We start from the raw sequence: 11,280 nt of genomic DNA on the forward strand, positions 1-11,280 counted from the left end.
CAAATCCTCATGAAAGACACCTGGGCATCTCTCCCAGTTCATATCCTATATGGTGTCTTTATCACGGCCTTGGATGGAACTCGGTTGAGAATGAAAGCTGCCGTGTCTAGAGCATATCCCCATAGATATGTTGGAAGATCTGTGTGACTCATCATAGATCATACCATATCTAATAGGGTGTGATTCCTCCTTTCGGATACACCATTCCACTGTGGTGTTCCAGGAGGAGTGAGTTGGGATAGGATCCCACACTCAGCTAGATAGTCACGAAACTCATGGCTTAAGTATTCACCACCTCGATCTGATCGAAGTATTTTAATACTCTTGCCAAGCTGGTTCTGTACTTCATTCTTGAATTCTTTGAACTTTTCAAATGATTCAGATTTATGTGTCATCAGGTACACATAACCGTATCTACTGAAGTCATCAGTAAATGTGATGAAGTATCTATAACCGCCTCTAGCAGCGACATTGAAAGGGCCACATACATCACTATGTATGAGTCCTAACAAATCAGTCGTTCTCTCGCTGTGCCCACTAAAGGGAGTCTTGGTCATCTTGCCTCGTAGGCATGACTCGCATATCTCATATGATTCAAAATCAAATGAGTCCAGCAAACCATCCTTATGGAGCTGGGATAAGCGCTTGTCATTTATATGACCTAAGCGACAGTGCCAGAGATAGGTTTGGTTCAAGTCAGTCGACTTGATCCTCTTAGTATTTATGTTATAGATAGGGCTCTCAAGGTCTAGAATGTAGAGTCCGTTTATCAGAGGTGCACTACAATAGAACATATCTTTTAAATAAATAGAACAACATTTGTCTTTTATTATAAAAGAGTATCCTTTCTTGTCTAAACAAGAAACTGAAACTATGTTCTTAGTTAATGCAAGCACATAACAACAATTGACTAACTCTAGTACAAGCCCAGAGGGCAGAGATAGAAAGTAAATCCCTACAGCAACAGCAGCAACCCGTGCTCCATTGCCTACTCGTAGGTCCACCTCACCCTTTGTCAATGCCCTGCTATTTCTCAGCGCCTGCACATCAATACAAATGTGAGAAGCACATCCAGTATCCAATACCCAAGATGTAGAAATAGATAGATTGACTTCTATAACATATATACCTGAAGTGGAAGTCTCACTTCGCTTCTTCTTAAGATCCTCCAAATATACCCTGCAGTTCCTCTTCCAGTGCCCGGTCTGACCGCAGTGGAAGCAGGTAGCATCCTTGGCGACCCCTCCTTCAGGCTTCAGTGCCTTGCCTTTGTCCTTGGTTTGGGATTTTCCTTTACCTTTGGGCTTGCCCTTGCCCTTGTGCTTCTGGACCATCAGAATGGGCTTAACCTTCTTAAGGTTAATCTCAGCAGTTCGTAACATACTAAGTAGCTCGGGCAGTGGCTTGTCAATCTCGTTCATGTTATAGTTCAGAACGAATTGACTATAGCTATCTGGCAAGGACTGCAAGATCAAATCAGTGGCCAGCTCTTGGCCAAGTGGGAACCCCAGTCTTTGTAGGTTCTCTATGTACCCAATCATCTTGAGTATATAAGGACCTACGGGAGCCCTGTCTGACATCTTGCACTGAAACAGTGCCTTTGAGATCTCAAATCTCTCATGCCTCGCTTGTCCCTGATATAGTTGACGCAGATGTTCAACCATATCGTAAGCACCCATCAACTCATGTTGCTTCTGAAGTTCTGAGTTCATGGTCGCGAACATTAGACAGGACACATCTAATGCGTCGTCTTGATGCTTCTTATAAGCATCTTTGTCGGCTCGCGGGGCATTGGCAGGAGGAGCCTCCGGAATGGGCTGCTCCAGAACGTACAGCTTACGCTCCTGGGTGAGAACTATTCTCAAGTTCCTATACTAGTCCAGGAAATTCGCTCCGTTGAGCTTGTCCTTCTCAAGGGCATATCGCAGGGAGAAAGTGTTCGTATTTAACGTCATGGTTATCTACAACAGAAAAATTTGCAGAAATAAATATCATATTCTTTTAAAATCATTTAATTAGGCCTTTAATTAAATGATGCTCCCACTGAATTCTATAATTCTTGTGGGACAAGATCCACATCATACTAACCCTTGAGTTAGCTTTGGCTAATACGCCCAAGGCTTAGTATGATCGGTAGGTAACGATTACCAATTACATCTCTATGCAACTCTTGTTTATAGAATCAATATCCGCATTTATATTAAAACTCGAGTTAGCTTTGGCTAATACGCCCGAGAGTTAATATAGATGTGATTTTGACCTATCTTTTACAACCGTTGGAATAATGCCTATAGTTGACTCAATCCAACCGAGTAACTAGGAATACTCAATCTAATTGAGTTCGTATTCACCCATGCGTTGATAGGCGGGACCAAGATTGTCCCTCCGTACCCTACCAAGATAATATGTATTGCTCTGCTTTGGCAGATTCAACAATACATGTGATCGAGGTAGTGATAGGTATCACGGCACGGTTAGGCATTTAGAGTTGGTTCGATCTAGATCTAATCTAATCGAGAAGGATGCATCTTGTGCACGACTTAGATCTAATCTAATCGCAAGGGTGCATCATGTGCACGACTTAGATCTAATCTAATCGTTAAGGCACTAATTAATTAATTAATTATTAAACATGCATCAGATACATAACAATTAATTAATTAATCTATTTGTGATTTAGTCATGGCCCTACTACGATCTTCTCAAGCCAATGAGAAGATCGAATGGTCAACCTAGGGTCAACAGCTTCTCCAAGCTCCTCCCTTTGACCACCTTGTGTTGCTCGTGCCCGCCTCGGAACTCCGTCTCGTGTGGACCCTCCACCGCTCCAATTTGTACATTACAATTTGAAACTCGAGTTACATTCGAGTCTAAATCTAATTTACAACCAGAATAAGAGAAAGGCACGACGCGCAGGCCGTGGGAAAAAAAATAAAAATACAGCACACACAATCATATGACGGCACGCAGGCCGTATTATGAATTACAACACAAATCCAATCTTATTGGGTATTTTGGGCCATGACTATCACAAATTAATATATAATTCAAAATTATATATTTTTCATAATTTTTCTGTAATTTTAAAATAATTTTTACAATTTTTATGAGTAAAATTTCCCGGCGGTCCCGTTTAGCGGTTTCGGGCGCAATCCCCTTGCGGGGCACAGGGGCAGCGCCCCTACCCGCGATCTAACCATCGCGAGGGTTCCTTTGCGATCCAACAGCGCCTAAACCCGCTGTCCCAAAACGATTTGGGTCGAGACATTGCCGTTTCGGAAAAATCTTCCCGGCGGGTTCGTTTTTAGCGATTTCGGGTGCAATCGCGGAGCAAATTCCCTTACGGGGTTAGGGGCAATGCCCCTACCCACGATCTAACCATCGTGAGTTGCTCCTTTGCGATCTAATGGCACCCGACCCCGCTGTCCCAAACGAATTTGGGGCAAAATGAAGCCGTTTAAAAGAAAATTTTCCGGTAGCCGAAGCCTACAAGTGCCGAGACACTTGTGCTTCGCTTCTACGGAAAAATTACTCATAAAAACTCTAAAAACTCAATTTTTACAGAAAATCACAGAAGGTATATTTTTCATAAAAATACAAACGAACTCGTACAAGTCTTTGCACGTGGCTCTGATACCACTGTTGGGTTCTTCGGGTCGCGAAAACCGCTTTTTCGCGTCGCGGAAACCCCGAGTCACCCAAAGCCATGGATCTCGTGCAAACATTCGTAAACAAAATTTTCGAAAAACTTTTTCTTGTACGAGTTTGTAAAAACTTTAGATCTACACTAAAGTTAAGATCATTACCCTTGTAGCGAAGCCCTTCGCGTTCCCGCTTGTCCAAGATGTCGCCGGATCTCTAGTTGTCAAAGTAGACAACCTCTATATGTATCCACACGGACACAAGTAGAAGGAGATGACCAAAACACAAGGTGTGCTAGCACCAATGGAGTGTTCGGCCAAGGAATGGGAGAAGGAGAAGAGATAGCACCCAAGGGAGAAGAAGAGTGAATGAATCAATGAGAGGAAAATCAAAAAACACCTTAGCCATCAAGTGGCCGGCCACTCTAGGAGGTGTAAAACCCCCACATTAATTCCAATTAATGTGGAGACCATTAAGAGTTGTAACCCCCATGAGGTGGCACTCTAGGATGATGTGGATCAACACTATTGGTCCACATCTTGCCACCTCACTAAATGATATGGCAACAAGTGTAACCTCCTCATTTAATGTGGGCCGGCCACATTAAATGCTATGGAGGCTTGTAACCTCCATGAGGTGGCACACATTTATGATGTGGAGCAATCCTATTGGTCCACATCTTGCCAACTCACTAGTGATGTGGCAAAAAGTCAAGTCAAACATGACTTTTTCTCTTCCTCTCAAATCAAGTCAAACTTGATCAAATCTCTCTCATGGTTGATCTAATCCAACCATATGATTCAAGCCAACTTAATATAATGAATCTAATTCATTAAATTAAGTTGATTTAATGAGTCATAATCTAAATTAGACTCATTGAATACATGAATCAACTTGAGTCCAACTCAATTAGCCCAATTTGGATTACTCTTAATCCAATATGATTCATCAAATGAATCTAATCCTCTTGGTTCATCATATGAACCAAATCTCCATCTAATTGTCCTTAGTGTGTGACCCTATAGGTTCTTGTAACGTTGGCAATGTTTCTAAACTCTTTTAGAAACATAAGCAATGAGCGGCATCTAGCAATACATCATTGTTACCCAAGTTACAAGAAATATTGAGATCCAACATCACCTTGTGACTACTAATTGTGACTCCTCACAATATGTGACAAATGTCCTATCCTTGACATCTAGATTGATCAATGTGAGGCATAGACCGTGGCATCCTCTAATCAATCTAAATCTTGAACTCCAAGTAGACTCACTCGATCAAATGAGCTCAACATCTAATGTTGACTCATTTGGGCATGGTCATGCACTTAGTGGTCTCACTCTATCAAGAATAGCGATGTCGCTCCCGTCATATGGGAGGGATAGATCTCATCTACATTACTCACATCCCTCTGCATAATTCGTTACATACCCAGTAATCGCCTTTATAGTCCACCCAATTACGGGTGACGTTTGACGAAACTAAAGTACATAACTCCTTATGTAGGGATCCATGGTGACTTCAGGTCAAAGGACTAATAGTCATACTAATAGCCACATGAGAAAGTATATGACACTCATATAACGATCCATGATACTTTCTCATAGCGGGTCATTCAGTATACATTCTCCAATGCATACCCATGTGTCAACTTGATATCTCCATATCCATGACTTGTGAGATCAAGTCATCGAGTTGACCTACATGCTAGTCTTATTGCATTAACATTATCCCTGAATGTTAATACTCGACTAGGAATGATTTAGAGTAGTGTTCCCTATATCATCTCACTATTAGTTCAACTAACCGATTCATATAGGTGAGAACCTTCTACTCAAGGACGCTATTATACTTAGTTTATTTGGCATCAATACAAGTAAGTATAATAACCAAAATCAAATGTCTTTATTAATATACAAGAATATGATATACATGAGTCCATACAATCATCAAATGATTGGCTCTAGGGCTCTAACTAACATCCGCTTCCCGGCTAGTCCAATCTTTCACCTAGTTCGCGACACCAGGACTTTCCACCTAGGGTTACCACCCCCTAGGACTTTTCCCTGAAGCCATCGACCTGCCAAGACTTTCCGCATAGGGTTACCACCCCCTATGACCTAGGGTTACCACCCCCTAGGGTTTTCCCTTTGCCTAACCACAACTAGGACTTTCCTGAAATACTCAACCAGACTTGTTATATTACAAAACACCTTAACTTTGAATCCTTTGCCATTATCAAAACACGAGTTCGATCGTTGGATGCTTCCCGCACCAACAGTAGCTCCTCTGTAAACATATCCGGATACTCTCGGACTACTAGAACGTCAGAGAGTTGAGAACTACTGCCGTCTTCAATAGTAATCAAAGATAATAGAAAACCTTGACAGCCATGTGACAGCAGCTTCTAAGCCTGAATCACCGAAATAGTCGATATGTCGTCGTCTCTGATGTCAGTGAATTCCCATGAGGGTTGGTTTGGAGGTCAGAATGTGATCTCCCTCGTCTGGCAATCAACAGTGGCATGATATGCTAACAGTCAATCCATGCCAAGAATAATATCGAACTTGACCATTTCCAGTACTAAAAGATCTATCATATGTATCTTGTTGCCAAAGTCTAACGGACAACCTCTGACCTCCTGGGTGACGTCCAAAGTATCACCGGATAGTAGAGAGACGGTCAGTCGCTGCGGTCTAATAGTGAGTAATCTACCAATCTCCCTCATAAAGGTACGGGATATAAAAGAATGCGAACTACCAGTATCTATCAGTATATCAACAGATAAGGCATAAATGAAAATCGTACCGCGGAAAACGGATCCGTCAGCCCGCTGCGCATCCTCTCTGGTGACCACATGAATATGTCCAGTCTCTGACGAAGGTGGTAGCGCTGCCAGTGGCTGCTACATCTAGGCAGGAGCCGGCCACTGAAGCGGTGCTGGATATTGTGCCAGAGGTGGATGTAAGGGTTGTGACTGATACTGTACTGATAGCTGGGACTGCATCTGGTACAGAACCAGAGGCTGGGGTTGCAGATACTGGACTAGGGGCTAAGGCTGCAACCGATAAGGCGATCCCACGACAGAACTCTGTGGTACTATAAGGGTACTGGGGTGCTCCTGTCCGAGCATGCCATTTACAGCAGCTGTAGGGCGAGCTATCCTCTGCTGGCGATGCGAAGTTTGGGCTCTGTGCCTACTTCACTGAGTCCCTGTCTGACTGAGATAAACTCCATGACTAGAAACTTCGGAACAAATATGTTGAGCCTTCAGCAAACAATCTTGGCTCATGTGCCCAGGCAGTTTGCAATAATAGCAAACTGACTATCCCAGGGTGCAGGCTGATGTGGTGTGCTCTCTGGACCCACACCGGGCGCAATGGATGTCACTGGCGGGTTGTTTCTGGGTTTGCTGAGGAGGCCAGAAATGTCCTGATGAAGATCGCCTCGACTTCTGAGGCTGACCATATGCCCCAGAAGTTCCCTGACCTGTCTAACTGCGACCACTCTATTGATGTGTAGCCTGTGGCTGTTGGATATGTCCAGATGTCTGATCCGTCTGTTTCTTTTTCTTGTCCTGGTATGCTATCTGGTGAGCTGACTCTATCATCAGGGCTCTGTCCAATATCTCTATGTAGGAAGAATTACCAAAACCGGCAATCTTTACTTGCAGATGTCCATCTAGTCCCTGGACAAACTGTAGCATACGGGATCTGTCTTCAACAACTAATTCTGGACAATACCTAGCCAACCGATTAAACTCAGCATTGTACTCTATCACCGAGCGGTTGTTCTGCCGCAGACTAAGAAAATCTTGCTAGCGAGTCATCTAATATGCTCGTGGGCAATACCGGCTCTCAAAAGCCTCTCTGAAACTCGCCCAGGTAATATTCTACTCGCCAATAATGAAACGCTGTGTATCCCACCAGGTGTCGGCCTCATCCCATAGATGGAATACAGTCAGCTCTGCTTTCTCCCACTCGGAGCAGACAATGTAGAAGAAGGTCCGCTCCATGGTCTCTATCCAGGACTGGGATACACTCGGATCAGTCTCTCCGTGGAATAGTGTGAATCGAATCTTCATCGACTCTGCCAATGCTAGAATCCGGGCTCGTGCCGTGACAATATCAGTGAGGTGGGTAGGGATCATCACGGGAACTGGCGAAATCACTGGAGCTGGTGCTACAGGTGGTACCGCTGGATATACCGGGGGAGGTACTCCCGGTGCTGCTGCATAAACTAGGGTATATACCACTAGTGGTATTGTAGGGTCTATATGAGTGGCCGCGGCTGGAGGTACGGTAGGTGGTGGTACCGGAAATAGAGCAATCGGTACTGCACGTGTAGATCTCCTCATATCTGTTAAGTTATAACTCAAATATTACTACAAGTAACAAAATTATAAAATTACTTTTTTACCTATTGTCATTTGGAGATGTTCCGTCGCTGTCCAGTCCCCATTTTATAACCTCAGAATTTCGTATGAGAAAATCGATGGAAACCCGTACAAATTCAAAAAATAAATACCCAAGTTAACTAGCAAACTTAGGCTAACTCTCAAATCCAGATACGAAAAGCAGGTATCATAACCCGTTTTGATACCAAATAAATTGGTATGAAATTAACACGCAAAATCAAAATACGAAAACCAAGCATCCGAAACCTGGCTCTGATACCAAAATAAATTATCACGCCCTAGGTAATCCCTGCTAGAAGAAATTTCGGCAGCATCTCACCTGTACGGGTGACAATATGAAACTTGACTACATCAATCCAGATACCTCGTCCAACATGGCCGAAACATATATATAATAACATACTACACAGTTTAGTATCACAATCCACTAAAACAATGATAAGGAAAATCATCCCAAATATCCTACTCCACTATACTCATAAAACTCAAATCTTATTCCTACTCAACTACACCCATAAAACTCAAATCACAACGATGCAAATAAAATCAACTCACCTCTTCTGTCGTCCAAGCAGGCATGTAACAGAACATATCCAAATAAAACCCCATCGAAAAATAAAGGAAAAACCATACAATATCCATAGAGCAAAACCAGAACAAGTCTAAAACATAGTCTAAATAGTATAATAAGAAAAACCAAAAGACCAAACAAACATCCTTGCGATCTGCAGGGGGACTAGCGACTGGAGATCTCCGGACAACCTCAACCTAAAAATGGTAATATCAACGGGGTGAGTCAACTCCTTAGCGGGTAACTACTGACATACATAGTAAGAAATAAATAACAAATAGCACTAATTATGCGTACAGTCTCCTAATATAAGAATGATAAATGCAAACTGAAAGGAATCGGAAGTATCTGTACTAACTAAGACCTGGTGTATGGAAAATAGACCGAGAGGTATAGAAATCTTGTATGCATGTCAAGCATATGCATCCACCAAATATGAAGCAAATAAGTGCAGCAAAAACAAGCAATAAATGCATCAATGCATATGATGCCAATGACATGTCCTGGTCACCCCTACTACCAGTCAGCCGTCTCACACACGATGGTGAGACCGAGTGGATGGGATGCTGTCGGAGTATACCTATCCTCCTTACCACAAATCATAAGTGGGGGAGCTCAATGCTCTCATCCCCTTGAGTCAGTCCAAAGGAGGGATCCTTGTCCTGCTACCACGCTGCGTCACACTACCCATGAGTGGACCAGAGGAGCCCTTGACAGAGCAACCTGCTGCAACACATCCTGCCTGATAAAAACCACTAACCCATGAGTGGTTGTGTGTGTAGATCTATGTAACTGGTGATATACTCAACAATAATGGAGCCAACAATCGCACAACATGCAATCATGCGAGATGATGCATGACACTAAGTATGGAAATATCCTGATCCTATCCATCTCTACCAAAATGTGTACCAAAAAACATATGGATCAAATAATATGATCTAGGTACACAGGTCAGGTATGGTAAAATAAATCAATGTCCTGAACATAATAAGGCATGGTATGTCATTACCTTAAGGTCATATATAATCATAGGAACATGAATGCAATAGTAGGAAATAAATACAGCATGCTCAGGTAATAGATAATGACATACCAATGCAACAATGAACATAAATATTGCTACTTGTCAAATACTACTAAGCATATCAACATGACATATCAAAATAGATAAGTCAAGGTACTCGCCTCCAATATAGATTGAGCTAATCAACCTCTATGTCGAAGTACTCGTCCCGAATTCAAATCCTGTAATAGCCACATTTAATTTAGCTACATATATTTCACATAGCTAAAATAATTTCTTATTTACCAAAACCCTAATTCATTCATTAACCTTTACTAGCTTCAAACCTGTGTACGTTACAGCAAATGAAACAATTTCTCTATTTCTTATCTTACCTCAACGCCAAACCTCTCTGGTTAATCACAGCAGATATGGCAGCCGCCGGAATCTGCTAACCGGAGGTACCCGCTGCCAGAATCCGTTGCCGAAACCCTTAAGTAGTTGCTACTGGAACAACTACTCCTAGTTAGCACAAAACCCATAACAGAATCAAAAACTAGATATATACATAATCACCAAGTCCCAAGATACCTTATCCTACCTTTGTATCGGTAGCCCCTTCCCAACAGAAACCACACCCAGCGGTTGTTGGGTTTGAGCAGAAGGAATCGGTGGTGGAAGCTCGGTGTTAGGCCACGAGAGGGAGAGACAACCCTCTGGAACACCGATCACCACCAAAAATCCAGCGCCGATAACCACAGTCCAACTCCAACGAGACTGAGCATGAATCCCCTCTTTTGACCGAGGATGAACTTGTGTGGAGCAACAATTCAGAGAGGAGATCAATTAGTAAGACTCCAGATGTGAGGTGTCGGCACTGCTCCGTGCGGTAGCGACGGAGCGCTGCGATGGGAAAAGGCAGTACCTAGGGCACGCTCGCTCTACCGTGGCTATCAATGGCGATGAAGACGCGAGGAAGATGTTGCAAAGTCTACCCCTCGGCAACCTGCTCATAGTTGAAGCTAAGCCGGCGTCTTAGGAAATCTGGCAATGATGCCCTAAAGGAGGTGATGGCTACTGCGGCAGTGGAGAGGGGAAAAGAAAGGTGGAATCAGGAGAAGAAGAAAAGGCGTGAGGCTTCCCTTGGCCACTGCTTTTCTACCGGAGGGGAAGAAGAACCGTCGCGTGCAGAAGATCGAGAGAGGAGAAGGCGTAGGGAACGATGTCGGGGATGGCTCAGGCACGAGGGGGAGAAAAGAAAATAAATAAAAAGAAAGGAAAAATAAAAAGAAAATCAAACATTTTCTCGTTTAAATGGGGTAGCCTAAACAGACTTTCCCGGGGTCCAATATTTGATCCTCTTAAACTCGTCATACAAGCTCCAAAAAATTCCTAGAAAATTTCTAAAAATTTCAGGAAATTCCCTTATGGTTATTCGCCCATTTTCAATATTTTACATCTTTTGTTTAATTTCTTGTGTTTCTAAGTTTCTGCACACTCAGTCACAAGACATCAAACCAACACATGACCTAATTTAACTCGATTGATCATATCAAAACTAACCTAGGGTACTTACAGTAAGAATGTTCATTGAAAACAGAATGACTTTGTGAGGTTGACTGGATAAGGGTAGTCCACTGGGAC

Source organism: Zingiber officinale, chromosome 7B, assembly GCF_018446385.1.
Source record: "Zingiber officinale cultivar Zhangliang chromosome 7B, Zo_v1.1, whole genome shotgun sequence".
Classification (NCBI taxonomy): Eukaryota; Viridiplantae; Streptophyta; class Magnoliopsida; order Zingiberales; family Zingiberaceae; genus Zingiber; species Zingiber officinale.